This window comes from Myotis daubentonii, chromosome 8, assembly GCF_963259705.1.
Source record: "Myotis daubentonii chromosome 8, mMyoDau2.1, whole genome shotgun sequence".
NCBI classification, from domain to species: Eukaryota; Metazoa; Chordata; class Mammalia; order Chiroptera; family Vespertilionidae; genus Myotis; species Myotis daubentonii.
In genome coordinates this window covers 82,682,863-82,709,991 of record NC_081847.1, presented here as the reverse complement: position 1 = coordinate 82,709,991, position 27,129 = coordinate 82,682,863, and the positions used below count along the sequence as shown (strand labels likewise).

At 41.9% G+C, this 27,129-nt stretch overlaps 1 protein-coding gene and 1 long non-coding RNA gene across 2 annotated transcripts in view; one reads left to right on the top strand and one right to left on the bottom strand.

Moving 5' to 3' along the window:
* Nucleotides 1-27,129, bottom strand: part of SLC14A2 (solute carrier family 14 member 2) — a 375,636-nt gene that overhangs the window by 200,910 nt on the left and 147,597 nt on the right. The gene's annotated exons all lie outside the window — the stretch shown is intronic.
* Nucleotides 21,447-22,971, top strand: LOC132239062 (uncharacterized). The gene is made up of 2 exons (XR_009453971.1): nucleotides 21,447-21,748; nucleotides 22,855-22,971. It is a non-coding gene; the product is annotated as an uncharacterized LOC132239062 (long non-coding RNA).

Below are 27,129 nucleotides of genomic sequence, written 5' to 3'. Positions count from 1 at the left end.
GAGATTACATTCAAGGAAAAGCAAATAGTTCTGTTTGGCTAACTATATTGGCAATATAATTTTATTAATTATAAAAGAACTAGAGGCCCAGTGCACGGATTCATGCACCAGTGGGGTCCCTCGGCCTGGCCTGCATCCTCTTGCAATCAAGGGGTCCTCAGATGATGTCGGACTGCTGGTTTTGGCCCAATCCCCGCAGGCCAGGCCGAGGGATCCCACCAGTGCATGAATCCATGCACTGGGCCTCTAGAATGCATATAAGATCTTTGGTTAATCTCTTCCTGCCCTCCTCCCTCCCCCCTTCCCCTTGAGATTCATCAGTCTGTTCCATGTTTCCATGCCTGTGCATTGAGCGTCTGCCCTCTGGTGGTCAGTGAGTGTCATAGCTACTGGTTGACCAGTTGAATGGTTGAACAGTCACTTAGGCTTTTATATATATAGATATCTATGACATGCTCTCTGTTCTGGACCCCACATATGCACTTTGCAGGCATTATTTCATTTAACCCTCACATCAACACTTAGAGGGGAATACTGGATTATGCTGGGGAAACTGAGGCTTGATTAGGTTAATGATCCTGCTTGTGGTTCCTTGGCTGATAAATGTTCAAGTCAGGACTCAGGCCCATGTTTATCTTAGCTATATTGAGAAGGCTACAATACATGGGAGGTAAATCTTTATTCTTAGATGGTAAAAGAGAAAAGTTGGTGGAGCACATCCCCAGAGAGAGAGAGAGAAAGGAGGATGAGGAGGGGTTAGGAGAAGAGGAAGAAGAGAGATTGTTTAGAAAATCCACTGTGGTGATAAAGGAGGGTCTTTGAGAAATGTGCAAAAAAGATTGATTTGCCAATATAAGGGAATCAAAATCCTAGGCAAACTCTTATGCCTAAGGCTGGACTTGATGGACCAAGGTCAACCCAGCATACACTTGGTGATTGGGGCTATGTCATCAAATCCAATTTTAGGATTATATACCTCCACAGGCAATACTGAGGACTTAAAAGACCCTGTACTGTGGAGATTAAAATGCTGGGTAGATGCAATCCGTTGCAAAGAGCAGTGTAAGAATCATGAACACATCACAGCCAATTTGGCCAAATTCAGGATTGAAGGTCAGGGCCAGAGTGTTAGGGTGCAGCACAGAAACAGGAATTGGTGACTTCTCTTGGATCATCTTGGCTATTTTCTAGCACAGAAGTCAGCCCCCTGGGTTAGGATGCATGTGCCCTGCTAATTCCTGGGTTACAAAAATCTATGTATTTTGAGTGAAGGTCTGATCAGTGACTGAATATTCCGGGTTACTTATTAATTAATCACCCCTTTATTCTTCTAGCCACTTTTCTTGGAGGAGGGTTTCACAATGGTAACTTCCTAAAATCAACACTAGAAGCTTATTTCAAACAGTTGCCTGGGTCTTGTGGGCCTCTGTGGTCTTACTGTTTGGCACAGGAGTGCCTGTCATTTTCATTCTTCCCATTGCCACACAGAACACTGCTTGGGGAGGGTGTCATGCTGGGAGTGTTGTTATCTTTTCTAACATTGCTATTTTTATTATAAAAGATGGAGACATAGTAGGAGGTTAATGGCTGCTCAGAATGAAAACAAATAGTGACTAGGAATAAATAGTCAGATGAGGCATTGTCTTGCTGGGGGAATGATATTCTACAGCGAAGCTTTGTGCTCAGTTTTCATCTCCCTCTTTGCATTAATCAGGGGTTGTGTAGACTCATTTATTAGATGCACTGTCTTCCATTGTCAACCAACCTAACAAAAGAGACTCTGTTGGAAGGACAAGATCCCTCCAAGGGCTCAGAGCCCCACCCAGGGCAGTGCTTCTTCCTTTCCCTAGCATCCTACTATCCTTCATCTTGTTGAAGGACTCTTCACCTAACCTGATTACCTGGGCCTCTTGCAAAGCCCAGTCCTGGGCACTGAGGGTTGACTGACAAAAGGAGGTCATCATCTCTAATTCATAGTCATTGACCCATGGCTACTGCTTCTTTTTTTCCCCCTAAAGCACACGGCACACACATTATTCCTCCCTTGCGTGGCCATGACTTCCAGTTTCTAATAGTTTTTAACTGTAGGATGCCAACAAAGCATCCTACTCTCCAGCCTTCTGGCTCCCAAGCCCAATTTCCCCCAAAGTGTTACTCTTTGCCAAGTGATTGTAGCCAGGAAAGAGGAAAAAGAGAACTATTATTTGGGTGCATACTATATGGTAGGCACTATGTGAGTTGTTTTTATCTTATTTACTTCTTTTCATAATCCTTCAAGGTATGGTATTATCTTTATAAAGTAAGGCACATGGAGGAACTAAATTACCCAAGGTAACTGAACTAGTTAGTGATGAGTCAGGGTTCATTCACTAATCGGACATGGCACACACACATACACATACAGCATACACTCATTCACTTGCTAGGCAAGTATATTCTTAATTCTTTTAAAATATACTGTCTCCAGAAATCCAATAAGAAGAGTCAACTGGTCATTGTCAGGCTTTAGCATAAATAATACCATATAGAAAGCTATTCCGTGTGCCTAGTTCATATTAAGTCTTGTCTATTTATTAACTCAAATACAAGGTAAAAGATCTAAAGTAGATTATGTAAGAGCTCGACCTCCATTTTATCCTTCTCCAAATCCTTCATATCCCACGCCTAGGTCCTAAACTCCCTCCCTGTTTCCTCCACTTTCTGAAAAGTCATCCACACCCAGTGGTAGGAGAATAGGTTTATCACTGGTAAAAAGCTCACAACTCTCTCTGGGTGCCCATTCCACCTGTCAGCTCCACTGATCCATAAATCTCGCTGTCTTGGTGGGCAGTGAGTGGATCCCTTCTTACCACCATCTGAAGCCCACCTACTTGGGCAAGTCCTCTGTGTCCAGGTTAAGTTACTTTCCAATCAGCCTCCTGAAGCTTCCCGATTCATTGTCTTCCTGATGCTCTAGTTGCCGTCCATAGGGGAAGCCAGTCAGTGACTCTGATCCACACTGCTCTTCTCTGAAATCCTTTGGTCAGTGTTACCTAATCATCCGAGTACCTCTCTCATGTAGGTTTTGTCTATTCAATTTGATTTATAGCCTTGGGGGTAGGGGCCATGTCTTACGCTTTTCTCTTACCCCCTGTAGCAAGTGCCCAATAAATATAAGTTAAAGTAAAGCAGTAGAAAGAATATTGAATTAGTAATTTGAAAACCTGTCTTTTGTTCCAGCTCTACTATTAACCAGCTACTATGATTTGGGGAAAGTTATTTAACTCTCAAAGACTGTTTTCTCCATCTGCAAAAATGACGATGTTTAACTCTTTGCAAAGTTGCACCTCTACTTTTGTGAACTGATTAAACATTTGCATAGAGAGAAAGTTGCAAAGAAAGGCTCATCCTAAACTCGAATCACTTAACATATTCTGAGAATGGAGGCTGTATGAGAAATACATGAATGAAGGAGTGGGAGGAAGCATGGCTAGGTAATTAAAGCAGATTACTGAGTTTCCTAGAGGCTTAAAAAATCACTGGGCCCAAGCAACTTGGTCCTCCTTCAGTGAGCACCTCTGATTCTTTAGAAAGTGACTAAAAATCTTCTGGAGGGAAGAGGATCTGACTACTCAAGTTCAGACCTTAACTAGACCTGGCTAAAATGGCAGGTCCTCTGACCAGGGAAACCAGAACTCAGAGACTCCAGGGGAGCCACAAAAGGAGACGTTCAGTTGTCCCAAGAGGTAGCTTGATTTGGAGGATCAAACTCTAGCACTCTGTCTTCCTTTATCTCTGGACTCTTTTCAGACTAGGTTCTATTTGTGAGACTGAAATACATGAGTTAATTCTAGTCTAAGATTAGCCATGGCCTCCTGCTGTCACAGGCAGGATCTTGCTAGAAGCATGAGCTTCTCAGACTCCTGGCTTGATGGATTTAGCCTTTAAAATTTTGTGCTTATTCATCTAATAAGTGTATTTTTTTCCAAAAAATAAAAACATACTGTACATATTATTTTATAAGGGATTGTAAATTTAATGATACATGGTGAACATATCTTCATGACAATAAGTTCAGAACTCTAATATCTTTGTCCTTGTCCTCCATTAAATAACTGCATTCATAGTCAGGGCAATTGTTTCTCCAAATATATAAAAGATTAAATTTTTCCTTTGGCTCCTGGATTCTCTCATCTCTGTTCAGTAATGCACCTGCTACTCAGTCCTTTTACCCATCAGGTCCTGTGAGGGAATGGTGTCAGTGCTTACAGGAAAAGGATGTGGATTCCTCCCATGAGAGCAACAGATGCCCATCTCATCTCAGAAATCTAGAACCAACAGGAAGGGACAAGTTGGGAGGCTCATCAGGAACCATAGGTCATCACCAGTTCATTGCCAAAGATGAACCCTATTCATCAAGCACCATCAGTCACCATCCTGAATGACTTCAGAGAAGCTGAAATTCTATGTGTCTTGTATTTATTAAACAGAACCCAGTGGAAGTTTTCTTTAGTTTTTCTTCTTTTCACTTGGGGTGGTGAGGGAGGGAAGGGTCTTTTGTAAGTGCAGTCTGAGGGATTGGCCCATTCTGCCATTAAAGCTGCTATTCTCTTCTGCTCACCTCCCTACCTAGACCTCCCATGTCACCTCAGCATCTTTTCCCTCCCCTCTGCTTTTCCCATTATAACCCATGTTTCAGGACCAACTTAGGTAGCATGTGCCTTGGGGGCTCCCATGACCTTCAGCTCATAGGGATGGCTACCTGCCCAGCCCACAGGAATCTCCCTCTCCTGGGATTCTGTGGCACCCACACAATGCTATTCTCTGCTTTATTTTCATGTTAGCACCATCTCTCCTCCACACTTCCAATATTGTGTACAATTTCTGCAGTTACAGTCCTGCAAAGCAGGTTTTTTATTTCAAAGTTATGGTCTGTGGTCGCCATTTTATAGCTTCTTAAACATGGATCATTTCTATCCAACAATCCGAAGAAGTTACACTGTGCCCTTGAAAGGTGTTGTTTTATTTGAGTTGGATATAATACTGCTAAGATATATGCTATCCCAAGGGACTGGCTATGTTGTGAGTTTTCCTTATAAATGTCTAGCTTGTATCTTTAATTCCCAGGCTGGTGCTTCTATTGAATGACACATCTTCCAGAAGGAATGCAAGTGTAGTACCTGGGTAATTTACATATCTCTCCCTCTGGGACTCCCTCTTAGGAGGATGGGTTTCTTACACTGAATGAATGGACTTCAATCCAGGTAGACTTGCTAAAAAAAGTGAACTCTCTCTTAATTGAAAAAACTGTTATATACTTGTCAATGCTCTTTCGTACACATTATTTCAGATCTTCACTGCATCCTTGTTTGAAAGATAGGGAAGTTAGTGTAATCCCCATTTGACAGATGAGAAAAGTAAGGCCCAGATAGATCTTATGGTTTGCCTAAGGTCACCTAGTTCTTGGGCAAGCTAGAACCAGATGCTACTTCTCCTGCCTGGACTGCCCTCTTGGCTACACACATGATGATGCTCTGACAAACATCTGGTTCTCCACATCGTTTTGCTACCAAAATATGGTCATATTTCTAATCCCATTTAATTCTTACAAGAGCCCCAGAGGAAACCTTGGGTAAGGATTATCATTATTATTATTTTCAACTTACAGAGAGAGAAATAGGCCCAGAGGCTTAAGGAGTTTTCCTGGTCACACATGGATTAGTGGCTGAGGTGGGAGAGAACTTGGTTCCCAGGCTCTCTAGATGGAACTTTGACACCTTTCTGCACACACACTGTATACCTCAGAGGTCAGTCTCCCTGCTGCCAATAATGTTAAGTAAAAAGCATGCATGTCAGCAGGAGCTTCTGGGTGGTCTTCAAGGAAACATGCCACCCAAATGAACCCATCACTTGGTACTCAGTGACAGGCAGGTGTGCAAGTGGTGTGGTCTCATGGAAAGAACCAGGGGAAGGAGGTCTTGGGCATGAGCCAGGGTGAGAAGTCAGGCCTCCTGATTTCCAGGCCAGTGCTTCTTTTTCTAATCCCACTAATAGGAGAAGTCAATAGCTTTTGCCATGAAGAAAAATGAAGTGAATGTCAGATCAGGGGTTTGGTTTCCCCCATGACAAATGTAAAGAATCACTCTCACACTCTTCCAGTGACAGGGGTGGGGTATCCATTTCCATGCTACTTATGTCCCTCAGTAGGTATTCTGGAATAACTCGGTCACTCTCAGCTGGGTAAAATGACCCACAGCCTCAACTCAGCCAATACTAATATTTCTTCAACTCTGTGTTGAAGCATGAATACATTTGGCATCTTACTAGGTGAAGGAGATGGTTGCAATGCAGTCATTCCCTGAGGGAGGATAGCAGATGGATAGATTTCCTGCTGTTATGATGGGTGGTCCAGAATCAGCAAAGAAAGGGCTTCCTCACACAGGCATGTGTGACCAATGCTAGTTCCCTGTGACTGAGCCAGGACCCTGGGACAGCGCAATACTTTTCTTAGAAAATGTTCAATCTTGTCCAAGGGTTGTTATTCCAGTGAGTATATAGACGCTCATTCAGTCAACTCTGCTCTGCGTTGCCAGGGCTAAATCAGTGTGTGTTCCAGTTGGAAGTCATTTTTAAATCAACTAACATATTCCATGTGACTAGCTAGTGTAGAGGTGAAAAGTATGTCATCTGCCTTCAGGGAGCCTAAACTCCAGTTGAAAAGTCATGCTTACAAGTCAGTGAGCAATTCAAGGATAGTTGATGAGTGGCACTCAGTGAAGGATAGGAAGATTGGCTGTGGTAGCACAGGAAGGGAGAGGTCCAAGAGGGATGGGATGGCCCACAAAGGATCAGAGGAGGGGTGGGAATTGAGCTGGGTCTTGAGCGCTGGATTGCTGCAGGACATAAAGGGTGTTAGGGAGGTGGTGCCAAGGGCACAAAGAGAGGTGAAGGAGGAGGAAGCAGGAGAGTTCGCTTGGCTCACTTTCCTAGACACAGACTACTCTTATGTTCCCAGGCATGTGCCCTCTTATAATCACAAATCTTGTACGCAAGGGAGTGTGAGTGCCTCAGGATGAACTTGACTCCACTTCTAGAGGCTCAAAGTGCATCCTGATAATAGATGAGAAGCACCATTTATAAAGTGCAGGGGTAGCACACAGTTTTTCAGACTAATAAAATCTTCCTTTCCCAATGGAAAAAAAAATACACCATGGCTGTGTTATCTACCTACAAAAAAGACTTAAAGGGAAATGTCGAAACTGCTTTGAGGTCCAGTTGAAGGTTAATGCTTGTCAACTGGAAAGTTCTGAACAACAATATATTTGAGGGTCTGACTAAAGAACCATATTCAAGGAGAAGCCGCATAATTAGAAGGTAGTTGTAATATCTTCCAGGGAGTATATTTTGTATGCCCTTAAAGATGGAGAAAATCTCAGTGCCCTCTCCCCAGGCAGGTATTTCTTCTCCAGCCATCTCTACAGGTTGGCCATCTAGCCTCTGTTCTTCTATAGCTTATTCCATTGATGCACTGGCAATCCAACAGTGGGGATTAGCAGGACTGAACCAAGGATACAGATCTAGGAGGAGACAATGGTATCATGGTGTTGAGAAGGTAGAGAAAAGACAGCATTGAGAGGTTGGAAAGCATTGGTACATGCTTTGACTATTTCAACAAATCAAGCCCCAGCATTGAGCTTCAACCCAGGAACCAAGAGGTCACCAGTTTGATTCCCAGTTGGGGCACATACCTGGGTTGTGGGCTTGATCCCCAGTAGGGGGCGTGCTCCTTTCTTATCAATATTTCTATCTCTCCCTCTTCCTTCCTCTCTCTCTAAAAAGTAATAATAATAACAAATAAATAAATCAATAAAAAGAAAAAAAGGGAAACTCAGGCAAAATCACTTAATTTCCCTGGGCCTGTTTTTCTCATCTCTAAAACAAACAAACAAACAAATAGCCCCTAGGACGTCCAATTGACAGGCTCATGGTAGGATAAAAGTGAGGTAATGGCTTTCTTAACACACTTTAAAAGTAAGAGATTCTACAAAAATACAAGTGGTTGCTATAACAAACTAAGTTGGAAAAGGAAAGTGAGTAGGACCTAGAAAACTTTGGGTCTTATCCAAGTCAGCCCATAAACAATAAATCTTGAGCAGTCTCCTACCTTCCTGGAGTCTAAGTTATCTCATCTCTAAACGCAGGATAATAGAATCTGTTTGCTTCAAAGGGGTGTTTTGAAAGTCAACAGAGATGATTATGAATTGCTCTTCTCTGATGAGCAATGAAAAAGTAAATTATGGGTGTTCAACTCGTCATGCCTATGCTCAGCTGTGAGTTTGGAAACAGTCTTCCCCTGGAGAAGTGAAGCCTTTATGGGAGCCCCTGGGCCTGCTGATCCTACCCCATAGCTTCCTGCCTCCAGTCATCCACACCATGTGTTTTCCATTAGTCTTTGCTTTGCATTCCCCTTCCGGCCCATGCTCCTTGCAATCATTGCTCACCATCGCCCGGATGCAAAGTCTCCATAGAATCCTGGAATGTTAGAGCTGGACGGGCTCTCTGCATCTACAAAACCATCTCCCTTATTATATAAGTGAGAATACAGAGACTCAGAAAGGTCATGCGGCTATTTGGGTGCAAAGTCAAAACCAGAATCTGGGTGCAAGTCCAGTATTCTTTTTACTGCATGTCATCTCAGGCCTTTTAAACATTGTACTTCCCAACCCCATTTTATTACAGGAAATCCTATCTGCCCAGGGTGCAGCTTGGACTCCTAATTGATGCTGTCCTGTGAAATCTGTGTCCTCACTCCCTCTACCCATCTCAGGCATATCTCCAAAACCAGTCCCAAGAATGGCCTTGGTTAGCATGTTCCCAAAATAACGGGGAGAAACTATCCCACTCAGTTCCAGTTATTTCTCTCTCTTGTAGGAAAGCAAAAGGGAGTTGAATAAGGAATACAAAAAACTCCACCTCAGCTCCATAAATCTCGAGTGAAATGATGCAGACGGACAAGGTAAATCAAAAGTGTATCACTTGAACCCCAACTCTGGGGATGAGACGAAGCAGGCCAATTGCTAGGCCTTATGATCACTTTGTTTTCTCAACATGAAACAGCAACTTCAAATTACTGCATTTCCTCATCTGTGGGTTTTCATTTCTACTGAGGACAGTTGAATAAACCTGCTGGATATTATATTTGTGATGTATTTAGCAAAACAATTTGTTTAATTAGATTTTTTTTTATTGTCAGAAGCTTGGTTTCCAGTCCTGAGCTTGTCATTGTATGTGTGTCCTGAACCTGACTCCCCAGTTTCCAGTTTTTTCATCCATGAAATAGGTGGAAAGGTCTAGATGCTCAATAAGAAATTCTGCAGTGAGAATGTTCCAAGACAGCATCTCAGCTTATGTTTATGGTCATTGAACTTGAGAGCCTTTTATTTATTTATTTATTTTTAAATCATCACCTGAGGATATTTTTTTCTATTGATTTTTTAGAGAGAGTGGAAGCGAGGGAGGAGAGAGAGAGAGAGAGAGAGAGAGAGAGAGAGAGAGAGAGAGAAACATTGATGTGAGAGAGACACATTGATTTGTTGCCTCCTTCATGTGCCCAACCAGTGCCAGGGATTGAGCCTGCAACCAAGGTACATGCCCTTGATCAGGAATCGAACCCGAGACCCTTCAGTCTGTGAGCCCACACTCTAACCACGGAGCCAAACCAGCCTGGGTTGAAAGCATTTTAGACAGGAGTGGTCACCCTGCCCCACTGCAGAGGCTCCTCCACACAGCACTCCAGAGCAAAGGGTTCTCACCAGGGCTGACTGCAAAGCAACTGTCAAGCAGGGGCAGATCACCCCCTGTCTTTCAGCTCCTGTTTGCTGACAATTCACATAACCATCTTTCAGAAGGACATGATAATACAGTGTCTGGATTGTAAAACTGCTCATAAAACATTATGGGATAGTGGGAAGTCTGGGTCCCTATAAGGATGGTGCTGGAATTCAACTTGAGCTTGGTGAAAAATAAATAATGAGCTATTTGAAACCCTCATCTTTTCCCCAGATGGAGCATAGAAAGTGAAGATAAATGGAAATACCATCAATTACTGCTTTTCCCAGTGGGAAAATGATAAAGAAATTTAAATGATGTGTGACATAATGGAGTGTGGGTCCTAATGGAGGGCTTCCCATCCTTAACAAGGGAGAAATTTAAGGTAATAGAATCAGTAGAAAAGTTAGGAGGGGAGAGGAAAGAAAGGGCAGAAATGAGAGGCTGGGGGTGGGCGTGGGGGGACCAGGATCAGTCTACACATAACAGTAAAATAAAATCAGATTGAACCTATGCACATGCTTTTACAGAGTCTAACTGCCTATTGTCTAAATGGAGACCCAGAAAGGAAAGACAGAGAACAAAACTCCCAAAGCGGGAGAATGAAGAATGAAAAGCAGGAAGCTTAGGCTGTGAGATCATAGAGAGCAGCACCTCTAGCCACCTCTTCTGTCATGAAAAGCTCTGGCTCAGTGGATGGAGCAGGGGTTTTGACTAAAGCTCAGTTTTGACATTAGTTTTCCTTCTCTCCACAGGACCCTCCCTGGAGGCTTGACCTGCCTACTTGTGGGGTTTCTGACAGGCTTCTCTGTGAATAATTCCTGAATCTATTCCTTGATTTCTATTTCTCCTCCCTGGGTCCAGACCTTCTGTGTCTTCTACATTCCATCCTCCCTCTTCCCACTGCCACTGTCACTTCCTATTCAGCCTAAATCTTCATTCATCATTTCCTTACTCACACTGGCTCCCCTTCCCAACATTTCATACTATATCAATGGTACCAACTAGCACCAATGATTCCTCATATCTCCCTAGATTCAAACTTTCATTTCTTCTACTTACCTTCCTGCTTGTAGGGCTCCCAAATTCAGTTATTTTTTTCCTAGTGAAATCTCTGTACTCATAAACTACATTTGTTAGGACCTTCCTACACATTATTCCTAATTCAGTCTAACAGCCCCTGAAAACTGGCCTTGGTTCCAGCTTCTTCCCACTTGAATCTACCCAATGTCCTCTTGCCAGTCTAGTCCTCAACTACTCCATTACTCATGCTATTCCCTTGCTCAGAAACCTGCCATGACTCTCTATTTCCAAGAGTGAACCAAAACTCCTAGGTCTCTTTGGCCCTCTCTTCCCTGAGAGATCACATTTACAGCTTCTCTCCATGTTCTCCTTGCTGTTTCCATGAACACTCTTATCATCCCCACTCATTCTCACTCCTTTGGTATAATCTCTTATCTGAATGGATGTTTCGTATCCTATTTAAGGATAAAATCAAGACTCTTTCCTCCACAAAGCCTTCCCTGATTATTGAGCCTGGTGTTGATGCATTTATTGCCTAGGTATTACCATTTAGCATTGAATTAAAAGCTGATCTGCATTGTCACCTTAAGGTTTGGGGTCAAACATAATTAATTTTTAAGCATTCATCTTCCCATTCCTTGAGGTTTTTTTTCATCAGGTCTCTCCTGCATTCTTGGTGAGGAGAGCACTGAGGGTTAGTTGACATCTATGACTATGATCAGTTGCATGAGAAGTTCAATTATTTGCACAGATTTGATTTTTGAGGAAGGAGCACAAAGATCAGTCATTCCAAAGCATACTTTTAAGGAAATTCAAGTAAATTAAAATATTAACCACAAACATTGCCTTAGTCCATGACCACTTAATTGATGCTGTTCACCCTATGTTTAAGACATCCTGATGAACTTCAGGGTTACACTCCTCTCTAGGAGGCCAGTGTACTCCACTCCTACTTGTTATGCTGTATGCTTCCCAAGAATCAATTGTGTGTATTCCCAAACCTTTTAATTCTAGTTCTAGTTAAAATTATGTAATTTATTTAAATATTATGCAAAACTGTTAAATATGAATGCAAAGAGAGTTGTTGTTTTGATAAAAACCAAGTTGATGGCTTTGGAACAAGTCAATATGAGAAGTTGAAAAAAAGAACCAGTGATGAATTGAGTATGGGTGAGACAACTCTAAGAAATTAGCCAAGATCATAAAAGTCCTGATGAACTCTGCATTCAGGGTGCTTAAAAATACATTTCAGGCTCTTGTTTTACTTTTTAAAACATAAAACAAGACTAGATAATGTGAATTATGTATTCTGGGAATGGTTTTGGGGGAAGATGATGTAGAAATTTAATTAGAAGACTCTTGTTCAAAGAAAAATTATTGGTTCTATAGGAAAGAATTGGCAGATGAACATGCATTTATGTTTAAGTTAAAATAAAAGTTTACTATTTTTATGTGTATATTTATAATAATTTAGTCCACTATCAACCATTATTCCAGACTGTCAGATTAAAGCAGTTCTCTAGTGAACACCGCTCAACTTCAGCACAGGTGTAAAAATTTCCTCAGAATTGTTGAGCAGAAACAAGGCAATTTATCTTTTGAATACTAGACTAGAACCTCACATTCCACTGATGAGGTGCAAGATACAGCACTTCTGTGGTAGGTAGCCTCCAAGAAACCTCCTAATGATCTTTACGTCCTGGAGTCACACCCTGTCTAATCCCCACCTTCATCCCATCAGGCTGTTCTACAAGATCCATAGAGTAGATCAGAAACTATGGTGTGTGACTTCCAAGACTGGGCCATAAGAGCTTCTAGCTCAGTACCTCCCTCGCAGTGGGGGAAGTCAACCACCATGCTGTGAGGACACTCAAGCAGCCCTGTGGAGAGACCCTTGTGGTGAAGAAATGAAGATTCTCAACATCAGCCAACACCACCTTGCCAGCCATGCAAGTGAGCCAACTCGCTCATGTGCCTTCTAACCCTAGTCAGATCTTCAGATGATAGTAGCCCTCCCTGACATTTGACTGAAAATTCATGAGAGACCCCAAGCCAGAACAGCCTAGCCACATTGCTCCTGAATTTATGAACTTCTGAAACTGAGAGATATGAAATTATTATTATTGCTGTAAGCCATTATGTTTTGGAGCACTTTGCTATGCAGCTTCAGATAACACACCATTGCTTACACAGAGCTGCTGTTTCGCACCAGGAAGAACCCAATGCTGAGCATTAATAGCAGGAAGAATGCCCACTCTTCTGAGAGTACAAAGGACACCGTGTTTTTTGTCCTCATGGAGCTTATAAATGATAAAGGAGAAAGGAAAATAATCATTTTGAACAGTTTCTAGGACAGAGCCACAACACAAAACAAATCTGCTCAATTGTTCCATGGTCAAGAGCAAGGCAGGGTAAAGGGAAACCACAGAGGGACTCATTTTCCCTTTTATTCATACTTTAAACCTGAACTACACATACCATACTCCCTAAAAGAGTCAGAGGAAGCCACGAGGAATCCAGGTCAAGGTGTGCTTCTTGTGCCCTGAGCTCCAGACACAATTCTGTGAAGGTTTTCTGCCACACGGTGTGAATGTGATTTTTCTTGTTAGTATCGAACCCCAGCACTCATGGGCCATGAGCAGCAATGCTCATTGGCAGATTGGTCATAGCTTACTGAGCACTGGACAACAATATTGATCACTTCATCCCTCTTCATGAACTCCTGTTAAAACTTAAGAAATCAAATAGGCTGTGTCTTTGGTGCTTCAGCCTGACCAGCCTAAATATGACCAGTTGCATTTTTCTAATGACTCACCTACCCAATTGCTAAGCCATGGATCTGATGTTTTCACCAGGAGTGGGAGTCTGCCCAATGTTAACAGCACCTCAAAAACCACCATCAAAAGAGAAATACCTCTTCTCTATCCCCAGTCATAAAATAAGAAGAAAAGCTTCATTCAACAGAGACTTAACGTAAATACATTTCTCCAAGTGATGAAAAAACTTCTAAAACATCTTCTCCCTACTCCTCACCCTAGACTTATTTAAATTTCCCTGCAGCTTGAATCAGATCAATATCCTTCTGCTTAAGAATCTGAAATGATTCTCTAATGCCATCCAAACAAATGTCCAAGCATCTTAGGATGACACTTAAGTGACTCTTGCTTCAAATCTAGCCTCAAGGTACTTTCCAGTTTCATCTCTACTCACAACTCATGGATGTGAACCAGGAGCCCAACAAATGCTGATCATTCTCAGGACACATCAAGCACTTCTGTGCCTCTGGCTTTCACTTCGGCCATCCTCTCTCCCTGGAGTGCTCTCTTCCCAGCCACCAGCCTTCCATGCATCACTGTAGCACAGCAGTTTCAATACCACACACAACAGGACCCCTCCCATGACAATCCAGTGACTGTTGCCACCTCCAGACTTTTATGCCACTCACAAGAGGTTGCTTTCTCATTCAACAGTGCAGCTGTCATAGAGGTTCTATAAGTATTTTATTTCACCTCCTAGTTGAGGTGTCTAGAGAATGGGAATCGAGTCTCATTTCTTGCTGTTTCCTCCACAGTACCTAGTAGTGCCCTTGGCATTCATAAGGAGCTTAATATATAGTTGGTGAACAAATGAATTACTGTGATCCCATTAATGTGTTCTTGCTTTTCCAAAGCTCAGCTTACTGCTTACCTCATGTTACACTTATTTCCAAGAGAGAACCTAAAAAGACAAGAGTAGGGATGTGACTTAGGATGGACAGTGTCATTTCCCTGAAGAGCTTTATCCAACAACTGCCCACGTAGCCACTTTCTATTTCTAAATCCAATCATTTAACTTCATTTAATTGGACTGACTGCATCTTTCTTGTAGAAGGTGGTGAAGTTTGGGGCTACTCAGGAGATATAATTTAATGGGAATTTTAAAAATGTCCTTTTCTCTTTCAATTCATCTTTTAAAAAAACTATTCTTTACATATTTTTAAAATTCTTCCATTTGAGATTCGAAGTTTAATTTTAATGTAACTATCCTTGGGAGAGGCCACACTTAAGGTGTGAAGATTATTAACAATAATGACAGAGGACCAGTAAGATATGAGATTTTGGAACTAGGGAATTGCAAAAAGAAGATGTAGGAGAGAGGGTAACTAAAAACAGGAAGTGTTAAAGGAAACTACAATTTGGTGAATCTTCTGGAGTTTGGCCCTATCCTTAGCAGAATTTTAAGTGGCAACTCTTCATGGACCAGAAAACCTCTCTGCTGATGAATAATCACAATCTGACATTTTTTAAACCTACCCACTCCCAGATCTAACATAATTGCCTGTGACAGAGAGCCAGATGTATTCTGTGATGTAATTATTTTCTTTCTGGGGTCCATCTTGTGGGTTCGTGCACATGCACACAAGTACCACGTGTCTGTGTGCACACACTCACATCCTGCGTAGGCATGGAGACAGCTCGCTGATCCTTAACACCCCATTCATTTTTCCTCCTAATATGATACATTAGAAGCACATTGAAATTTCTGGGTGTGTAGTAAAACATGAATCTATGGAAAATAATTTAATGTAGTAAAATCCAGTCAAATGATGAAATGTCCTGTAGAGTTAATTTGAGAGGGAAAAAAGACTACTGGTTCTGATGGCCATTTAAAATATCTTTTACTTCTCATAAATAATAGGCTAGTTAAGATGCCCATTTTACTTATATCATGATCACGAGTTCTATATGCAATTTCTAAATTCTCATCCTCTCCTTAAGCCTTCCCAATAATAATAATGACAACAACAGTAACAACAGTGGTTAGATACAACAAAGAGCAAAGACCAGTGGAAAGTTTTCTTCCTCTGAAGATGAATTTTTGAATGGCTGCACTCTACACCTTGAATCCATTATGGTTAATTTCAGATTCCGAGGATGATTAACTCTGACTGGTGGAATAAAAGGCCACGACCAATTATTATTCAGAAAAATCCTGCTGTTTAGCCAAAGAGCGTACAGTGCAATCCAGTCCTTGATGTTCCTGTGATAAACGCTCACATGACAAGGTTATTTGGTGTAGAGCAGCCAGAGTGGTTGCTATGGCAACCTGTTCACAATGCTCATAAATCTGAGGTGTAGTTATCCTTGCTGTGTATGCAAAAAAAAAGGGGGGGGGAGAAAAAAGAGACCTACAAAGCCAACTCAAGCAGTTTAATTTACAGCGCTGCCTCAGAAAAAAAAAAGAGAAAAAGAAAAGAAATGGGCAAATGAATTCTAAGATAATAGACCTCTCCATATTATATTCTTTCAAAATACGGGCACTTAGGACTCAAACACTCTCTTCAAAGCCAAAAAGACTTTTAAGATAATCATTATGGTAGAGAATATAGGTCATCATTAGCAACAGGAGTGACAAAAATAAAAGAGGTGGTTTGAAATTCACGTTTGTCAGCATCAAATGTTTTCCCTTGGCACAGTTAGCAATGCAAACAGCTGTTGACAGCACATCAGGACAGGTACATTCGATGGGGAACAAATGGCTTGTTTAGTCCCTGCTTCCTAGAAATGATGGGTTGTAAGTCTAGGGGGCCAAAGGTCAAGCAGACAATGATGAAATATCCCCCACAGATCCAATGTCAGGTGGTTCAATGTTAAGATCGCTCTGATATGCTCTCTCGGCCTCGCTTTCAGCTCACTCAAGCCCCATTAGAAATAAGGCAGCCTATTAAACCAGCAGGCAGCAAAGCTTTTCTCATCTGAGTATAAGCTCCCTGGCCACCTGGCTCTTTGACCCCCTGTGGTTTATTTCAACCATTATCAGTTTTCTAAATAAAAATTGGGGAAGAGTTGAACCCTTTGAAGTGGCAATTCTTTTAATACTTTGGAATGTGAGAGAAATTGGCTCTGAAGTTGTGTAGAATGACAGAGAAGTCTGATATGTTAATGGTCTAGTTCAAATTAAGACTAATATTTGACTTATGCCATCTAAGTCACTGGAGATAGCTCAATTAGAGAGCTTTGATGAGCAAATTCGGTATGTGGTCAAGTCTCACCGTATACAAACATATAGGGCATTCCAGGCAACACTAGAAGTTCTCAGTTGTATAAAATTAGAGAGAAACAGCCTCTGCCCCTGGTCCTCAATTCTTTTTTTTTTTTTTAAAAAAAAATATATTTTGTTTATCTTTTAACAGAGAAGAAGGGAGAGGGATAGAGAGTTAGAAACATTGATTCAGCTACCAAGGTAACCAAGGTACATGCCCTTGACCGGAATCGAACCTGGGACCCTTCATCCACAGGCCGACACTCCATCCACTGAGCCAAACTGGTCAGGACCCTGGTCCTCAATTCTGACTCAAAACTTAAGTTTCTTCACTGGTCTGTGATAGGGTACCTACAAGGTATGTGGCTTCCCCACTAAGCCTACGCAAAGACCAAGGCAGATCCTGACCAAGATATATTCATTAGCCAAATAGCTAGCTCATTTCAGAGTGAGCAAGCATATACCAATATGTAAAGATTCACTCCACATACCTTCCCAAGAATGCTTAAAAATTCTGTCATTTGAGATAACTTTTTTGGTTTAAGGCATATCGTCTTATCCAAAGTAGATCCCCTTGTGATGTGAAGATGTTGAATATGTAGACTTTAGTGTAGTGTAGCCAAGCAGACTTTGGTGCAAAGAAGTTTATCAGACTCTTTGCTGAGAGTAAGTGAACACATGGAGCACTTAGAATGGGAGGAACATTAAAGGAGAAAAGGGAAGTCTGGGGCTTTGCAGATAATCTTGTCTCCAAGTCTATGAGATCTTTGAGGATATGGACTGTATTTCTCAATTACTATATCTTAAATGCCTAGCACAGTGTATGGGACATGGAAAAGCCCCATTGTATTCTAGAGGATTTGATGCAATTATATAATTTTGTAGAAGACACACTGTCCTCTAAAAAAAGTTAATTGCATATGTGCCCAAATGTTCCAATTCATTACCCATTGTATATATGAACAGATAGGTAGAATGAAGAGAGTGATGAGAGAAAGAAAGAAGAAATTTCCTTCCTCTTATATTATTGGGTTCTCCCAGAAGACTTCTTAGTACCCAATCATTATCCTAGAATTCCAAATATCTTGAAAAATTCTGAATGTTCCTTTGTTTATTATTTAAGGAGGGCCACTTTCCCACTGAGCACTCCCCACGGTGTGATCTGAGGTTGGGCTCCATGCATGGTACCTGAACTCAGTCCTGCAATGCTGAGTGCTAGGCCTAAACCAATGGCCTGAGTGCACACTTTTCCATTGGCCAGGCCAAACCCATACACCACTCACATGATACTAAATGTGGGTTTGCCTATACTAACTTGCTCCACTTGCACTCAGTTTGGAAATTATGCAGATGTATCCTTATTCTCACAGTACTCCATAGCAAAGAACCATTCATGCCCTTATTCGATAATGATATTAACTCCTTTTAATTGAGCACTTCTTTGTGCCAGGCACATATAGACCTACACACAACCTTCTTTTTTCCATACTCTGTTAGATTACTTGTAGAGTTTTTCACTCATATAAAGTTACATGTATGATCTCATTTGACCCTCACAAAGCATTCTAGAAATAGGCACTATCATTACCTTATTTATATGTGAGACAACTGTGGCTTGGGACCAAGTTAAACACCTTGTCCAAAGACACACAGCTAGTATGAGAAGTTAATGGGGTCCAGAACTATCACTCTGGGATACCACATATTAACTGCTATGGGCCAGCACTGGCAGAAACAATGAATCTCTGATCAATTTGCCAAATGACAATTGAAGCAGGGGGTCCTGTGGGGGTGAGGCCGACGGAGTCCTAACGAAGCATGCCCGACTCCGGAGGCCAGGTTCAGTGACGCAGATCTACGTTTATTGTGTAAGTGCAGCAGTATATATAACATTTTGGACCAATCAGAAGTTTACACAATCCTTAGGGCAGCCAATAGTAGGAAAGATCAGGGTACTATGTAGGGGCTCTAGAAGGTTTGCTCAGGCGGGCGCTGCCACTTCCCGGTGTGCCGAGGAAGCTTGTATAGGCGGAGTGTGCTCACGCCATTGCATCTGCCACTGCACTGAGATAAATCTCCCGAGCTCTTCCCACCGACAATGTTGGAGAAAAAGCAGCCACATGTTATAAATGGTTTCAAATTTTAAACCAAAAATGTTGCCATTACCTTAAAATTCTGAATAGTCTTTCTTAAACAAGGAGAGGAAAGAATGCCTTTCTGGAAGTCAGGGACTTGGGCCTGAGTCCAGATGAGACAAAAGAAAAAAGGAAAGGGAGCTGAAGAATGCTAGAACAGTGCTGTTGTTTGAGCATTTTAACTCAGGCATGTATGTGACTTCTTACCATATTGCAACACAATTCTACAAGCAAGTCTACAACTCTACAAGCTTGCCCAAGAGGCCCTATTGGCAGAAGAAGCTTCCTTTTCTTTCTTTTTTTAAAAAAATATATTTTATTGATTTTTTACAGAGAGGAAGGGAGAGGGATAGAGAGTTAGAAACATTGATGAGAGAGAAACATCAATCAGCTGCCTCCTGCACACCCCCTACTGGGGGGGTGGTGTACCGGCAACCAAGGTACATGCCCTTGACCGGAATTGAACCTGGGACCCTTGAGTCCGCAGGACGATGCTCTATCCACTGAGCCAAACCGGTTAGGGCTCCATGTGGAACTTTAGATTTTCTTTCTGTTTCATTTTCATTACCATAGTCATAAAGGGTTTGATAATTGTTTGTTGAACTATGGGTACCAAAGGCTTGATAGTTTTCTCTATATTTAGAAAAATAGAAACTTGAGAATGAACATTAAGTTAGGGGGAGAAGAAGGGAAGTAGAGAGATGAAGGAACAGCCATAGGCGCTGACATGACTCCCAGAACCAGCTCTCAGTGGGTGATGATAATAAAAAATAGTAGCTTACATATGCAGTATACTTTTTGGTTCACATATAATGTATTTCATATGATCCTTGTAGTAGACCATTATATCTGCATTTTAAAAATGAGGAATGGAGAACTGGGGGCATTGATTGACTTCTGAAACATCACCTGGAGCAGCAGAATGGCAAATGGGTCTTAGGACTCCAAGTCCAGTGCTGCTCCACCTGCCTCGGGTAGGCTGCAACTGGAAGGGCTGGAGCTCTGAGCCAAATGCTTGATGGACAGGAGTCAATTGCTGAGCAAGTGGATCTACTCTCAGATTCCATTTGGTTAAATTCACAGACTCAGAGGATTGGTTAAATAAAAGGAATCTTAGGGACAATGTTGTACATTCCTTATTTTTCAGTGAAGGAAACCAAGTCCTAGAGAGGTAAAGTATTTTACACAAAGTCATATAGCTTCTTAGCAGTAGAGCTTGATCTTAAACTCACGTCTCCAAATTCTGAGTCTCCTTCCTGCCGGCCTCATGCTATTTCTATCACCATTGCACTCCTTTTTCCTCACTCCCAACAGCTTCACGATTTTGAATTTTCATGATGGAGTTTCAAATACACAGTGTGGGGAAATCTTCTCTGTGGTCCACAGATAAGAATTACAGACTTCCCTGCTATATTAATTAATGGCCTCATTAATCCACATTTAACTGTTCAATTAAATGTTTAATGTAACGCTTAGAGGTGCCATCAATTACCATGTGTGAAGCAACTCTCGGAGATCCTAGCCTGGAAGCTACTATGTACATGTGCAAAATCGCTGTCATTCAGACACACCATGTTATCACATGGAGCTCTATTCAGGGAAGTGCGGTACAGCTCCAGTTTAACTCAGGGCGGATTAAATCAGCACATAGGAGAAGAATGGAATTAAATGCTTTGCTGTAATGACTCACATCCTCACAAGTACCACTCATTAATTGTAGGTGCTACATGACATGAATGTGCTAAGGGATGGCAAATATAATATTTTGAATGCTTTTCTTTCCCAGAATTACCCCAGAGAGAGAAAAATGATCTCAGTGGTGGTTCCTGAAAACATATGCCAGCTTGACTTCCCTAACAATGATATTAGAGTGAAGAGTGAAGCCTTTGTGCCTCAGCTCAAAGAAAGGCAGCTCGACTTCCACCAAGTGTATTTCAACCTGACCTAGGTAATAATTAGGCAAGCACGTGGGGGAGGTTCATAATTGCAGTGGCTTATTATGTGAGCTGAAATGCTGAGATCTGGCTCTGTGGCTGGATTCCTGTAAGCAGCCTATGGATTAGAGCTGCAGCTGCCCCATTGGAAGGCCACCAGATGTACGTGATGATTTTGGTTGAGACATCAGTGGAGAGTGGCACCCCACATCAGGGTCAGGGCTATGTTTTGCACCAGCTACAGAACTTAGGATTTTGAATGTTGAGAACAGGCGAGTCAGTATGCTAGTGTCCCAAATAAGGGCAACTGTTTTTCTTAGTGGTTGCAACACTGTGGAGACCGTCTTTATAAGGAGAGTGTGGAGTGAGCAGTAGGGATCACCTGGCTCCTCAGGGTCTGCCCCTCTTAAGCCTAATTGATCAGGAGTTCTCTACCAGCCTGGGTGTCAGAACAGGAGGAGACAAGGTGAAAGGGTGGATGGAGATGGGAGGAAGGGGGAGATTCAAACCAAGCAGAGTGCATTAGTGAAGCTGAGCATCAAGAAAGACATCTGTGCTGAGAACAACATTCAAAAACAGCACTGAATGAGTAACTGGATTAAAATTACTGGGTGGGTTCAATGGAAAGGAAAGAAATTCAGGAATGAGCCCGAGTTAGGCACAAGCATGGCATCATGAGGTGGAGATACACATGTTTAAAAACTGCTTAGGATCCTTGCCAGACAAGGAAGTTTTCATTTGAGTGCTGGACGAAGTCAGTAGAGCAGAAAATGAGGAACATCCAGAATGGAAAGATTCTAACAGTGGAGATGGAAAAGAACTGGAGAGGTGAGAAAAGGGGTTTTAGAAAAGTATTTCTGTGTTATGGTTTGGACTTCAAAGATACCAATAAGATTAGATTTTAAAAACTGGCTTTGGTCATTACATTTTATTTCTTTGAATATGACACTGTCCTAAAACAGAATCAAATGGGTCCTAAGAACTTATTAAGATTATATATGTCTCCATGTAGAAGAATTAAATGGGACAGATCCTGATATTGACCTCTGTTTCAGTAAGAGGCACAACTTGATTTCTTACTACGATTTATAAGCATTCTTCTTGGATGCTTTGGATTCTTCTTCTACTTCAGCCCTTTGGCTTTGGATCTCACTGACATGTTCTGCTCACCCATGTTTTTCTCCAGGTACTTTTGCATCTCAGAGCTCCAGACCTGGTCCCAGGTGTCCTGTAGTTGTTTGTTTGTTTGCTTGCTTGCTTGCATATGTTCCCTCTACATTGTCAGGCTGCTCTTCTGCCCTGGGGATGTTATGCAACTTCCCAGACTAGAAAGTGACCTGAGGGCTCATCTCCAAGTGAGCGCACTGTTACCATGGAGTCACAAAATGCTGCTATTGGCAGAGGCATAGGTCTTTTGTTCCAGGATTTATCAGTTTATATGCTAGAGTGTCCTGGAAGTCCACATGGAAGCGCCTTGTGGACTTTTCAGGACAATGTTAGAGGAACTGAGAATGAGGCTGAATGGGAATTCCTCTCCATCTTCAATCATTACAACCAGCTGCTTTTTTTCAGTCTTACGTTTTGTGCAAGATTTTTTCCCTTTGCTAAAAAAAAAGATTGACAAATACTAATCCAATCTTGCCCTTTCCGTGCATAGACAGCAAGGTTAAAATCTAAGAGATTAATGACTTTACCAAGGAGACTCAGCTCATCAGTGGCCAGACCAGTTAGAAACTCCAGCTTCAGTTTCCTTTCCATTATCCCAGTGGTTACCACTTAGCTGATCACAGAAATACATGGGCTCCTCCAGAGACTAATTCGCTAGCCATGGGGACCATGGCCTGGGGATATGTATTAATGTTTGCCAGGAGATTCTGACAGGTTTGGGAATCACTGCATCAAGCCCATTGTGTTCAAGTTTCCCCTCCCAGCAGGAATGAAGCAACATAAGGGAGACACCTCCCCACTGATGGGAAGAAAGAAGGAAGGAAAGGAGGGAAATCAGGAGTCAGCCAAGTTCCCCACACTCCCGAGATTATAAACGTTCTTACGTAAGTGTGTACTGCACTGGTTTTTGATTAATGAATTAGAAACCTACTCTTCTTATTACATAATGCAAAAATTAATATCATAATTCATTAGGCTAATTGATCCCTGGTGTATCAGGCATTGTGCTAAACATTAAAAAAACACAGATTAAAGAGTTACCTCATACCTAAAAGAAGGAGACAGACAAGTTAAAGGACACACATAATATCAGAGGAAAGATTCAGATGGAAAGCCATGGGAGCCCAGAGAATGGGAGAACCTCCCAAACTGGGAAGAAGTGAGGGAGTCCTGAAGGTGAACTCAGCCAGCCAGACAAAGGAGGGATCCTTCCAGGCAGCATGAGCAAAGGCATAGATGTGTAGAAGAGCTCCAGCTATTCTGAAAACTTCAGGAAGCTTAGCCTCGATGGAGATACAGGGAGAAAGGGGCTGGTGCCAAAGTGGGAAGTGCTGAGGCTGGAGGGGTGGAGTATGGTCCAGCCATGGAAGTCCACAATGGCCTTCACCTTCCAGGTCCTGGGGAGCCACTGCAGCATTTTAAGCGGAGGAGTTTAGTGATCAAATCTGACTCATTGAGAGAATACCTCATTCATTCATTCATTCATTCATTCATTCTTCTCTGACTGAGTGGTTACTCTGTGCCAGAACCTATTTTTGATACTGGGATACAAAGAAGAACAGATAAAGCATGGTCTCTACCCAGAGAGTGGGGTGAGTAAGGCTGAGGCTGTGAACTAAGCTGTGGAGTGTCCTGTGAGTCCCCGCCTGCTTTATGCCTAGTCTGCATGCATTACACAGGCCCTACAGCCTGTGAATAGGAGGAGTGAACAGGGATGCAGAGGGCTCAGGGGTAACCCTTCTCAAGGGTTTAAGAAACACCTTTTGTCTATGGCCTACAGCTATAGAGCACCATTGTTGCCTCTAAGCAATTATTATAGTTTCTAGCTTAAAAGTGTGTGTGTGTGTGTGTGTGTGTGTGTGTGTGAGAGAGAGAGAGAGAGAGAGAGAGAGAGAGAGAGAGAGAGAGAGAGAGAGAGAGATTCTGTGATAGAATTAAATTATTATCCTGTGTTATGGACTGAATTGTTTGCTCTTTTGCCATCCCCATCCCCACCCAGCCCAAATTTATATACTGAAGCCTTAATCCCAGTGTTTATATTTTGAGATAGGGCCTTTAAGGAGGTAAATAAAGTTAAATAAGGCTATAATAGTGGGGCTCTAATTTAATAGGAAGAGGAAGAGACACCAGAGATAATACAGTGGGTTTTCTCTCTCTCTCTCTCTCTCTCTCTCTCTCTCTCTCTCTCTCTCTCTCCCTTTCTTATTCCCACCCTCCCTCTCCACACACAGAAAAAAGTTCATGTGAAGACAGAGAGAGAAGGTGACCATCTTTAGATTGAGGAGATAGGCCACACAGAAACCAAACCTTGACCTTGATCTTGGACTTCCAACATCCAGAACTGTGAGAAAATACATTCCTGTTGTTTAATCCACCTAGTCCATGGTATTTTGCTATGGCAGCCCTAGCAGACTAATACGTCCTGTTAGGTGATACTCAAATGTCTTATTCATAACAAACATTTATTTTTAGGAAATCAGAATTGAGGGTTAAGAACCTTCTAAACAGTGTGCACAGAGGTGGTGAAGCTCACACACCATGTTCTGAAGTGCTTCAGAGGATGAGAGTGAGCTTTCAGGTGAGGCTGGTTAAATCCCGATAGAGCTCTTCACTGTCCTAGAGTCAACCCAGAGACTCAGGTTCTGTGCTCAGCACTGCCAGCAGCAAGCTGTGCAAACTTTTCTCAGTGATTCTGATTCCTTGTTTATGAAAAGAGGATGCTTGGTGGGAGTGAGGGGATGGGAGTGGCTAAATTCTTGCAAGGTCCTGTAGCCTACCAGGACACAATGATTTTGTGATTGTTTTCTTTCTAGCTTCCTAGATAGATATTTCAATATTGACAAGACCTATTGGGACATTCACCAGATAAATACACCAATGGCACAGCTATCTAGAAGTGGACCACTTGCAATAAACCTGATTGGGAAAAGAAATGGACAATTAATTTCAGGCAAACAATAAAAATGTAGGAAAATTAAAGATGTAGAGAAACTAATAATGACAGCGATGAGGGCTGGCTCTGCCTTTTATTAGCGTCTTTTGTGTTCTTTCATGAAACATCTATTATCTGCGAACTGGCTGATTATTCTCTCGTAATTACTTCATACGGAATAATTAAATAAAATGCAGACAATAATCTTTTATAGACAATTACAAAGAGAAACATTTCTGTGGGAGGAAAGGAAGGGAGGGGTGTTGACTGAGAAGGCTGGAATGTGATTCATGGTTCCTGGGTTTTCCTGGGGGTTCCTTTGCCAGTTCCTGGGTCTCTGTTAAGACCTCAAAACCTCTACCATAGGTGTAGCGGGCCTACATTATCATTTCTGTGACCAGAAGAGGATTTGGCTTCCTGGCAAGAAAGGAAATGTGGACAGATTTTACAAAGCAACTCTTGATCCAGATATTCAGCTGTGAAGCTTCATCCTCTGTCTCTAGCCATCTGGGGATGCCAAGGCAGTTATGATGGCAGGCTTGGCATCCAGGCAGGTCCAGATTCAGTTCCCTCTTCTTGAAACTATAACCTGGGGATCATTACTTTCTTCTTCTTCACCCATCACTCCTAATTCATCACCCGTAGTCCTAGGGAGACAATCTCCAAAATATCCCCTAAATCTTCTACGATTACATCTACTTCCATCACCCTACACCATCATCTCTCTTGGGCCACTGCAACAAACCTCCCTCTAATTATCTCCGCTAAAAATCTTGCCCCCATGTAACTCTTCCTCCATAAGTTACTGACTCTTTGAAAAATATAAGGTAGATTAGGACATTCTTGTATTTAAAACCTTACAGGGATTTCCTGCTGCATGTAGGAAGCACACCAAATTATTTTGCTGAACCACACAGCCCTGGATGGTGTAGCTCAGCTGGCTGGCTACTCTGCACTGAGTTACCCTATTCTTCCTTCCTTGACTAGCAGTCCAAGCCTCCTGCCATTCCGTGTATGGTGTGGCTGTCTCTCCTGAGCTTAGGGCCATTGTATATACTCTGCCTTGCCTTTGTTCCAGGGTAATTTCTCTATATCTTTCATATTCATTAATGAAAACAAGGATTTTTCCTCCCCATTTTGGTTACCTAGAATAGTGCTTACCCTCATGGAGCCAATGTTTTATTGAGTGGCATAATAAAGTAAAGACATAAAATCACATAGTATTATATGACAAAAAATGGTAGGGGGAAATGAAGTCAGGGGAGAGTGTTGAACTGTGTCTAGAAATGGGGTCAGGGGTTGCAATTTTCAATAGGGTAGACGGGGAAGGCCCATGAAGATGATATTTGAGTAAAGACCTGAGGTAGGTGAGGAGTGAGCTCTGTCTACTGAAAGGTCTTCAGAGAAGCGAAAACCTAGTAGGACTGAGCACACCTAGGACCCAGACCTAAGCTCTGAGCCCATTCTTCACTAAAAATAATTAGGCATCCTTGGAGAAATGTCTGACTCCAGAGCTAGGCAGGGAAAGTACAATTTAAATGAATTTCTCAGAGAAAGTTATGTGGCAAGATGGAAAGGACACAAGGGCCAGTTTGAAAGGGGCTCCTGCTGGCCAAATCTAGGACAAAACTGGGTGTCAAAATAAATAATGATAGAAATTAATTATGACCCATTGAATAAAATAGAAATCCATGAGTCGACATGATATAAATAAATAAATGAATAAAAATATGGGGAGAAAATAAAGCTCTTCATTACTGGAAAATGCCAACTAATAAATGTAGAATGAATGAGGGAATTAGAAAATTTCCATTAGATGATCATCATAGTAACAATGAACTAGGGCAAGAAACATGAATGGATGTTAAAACGAGTGGTTGAGAGTAGGCTAATGAAAGAGATCTTTACATTGTCTCAAAGTCTCTCCACATGAAAAACTTATTAAGTACAAAAGGGAAAAAGTAACTTTATAGTAGAGAAACATGGACAGCACCATCTAGTCAAGTGATCATAGCATCAACATGAATGGGACAAGCTAACATTGCACATCACCTGAAAGAATGCCAATGAGAAGTACACAATGTTGATTTTGGAATTTCCTACCAAATAA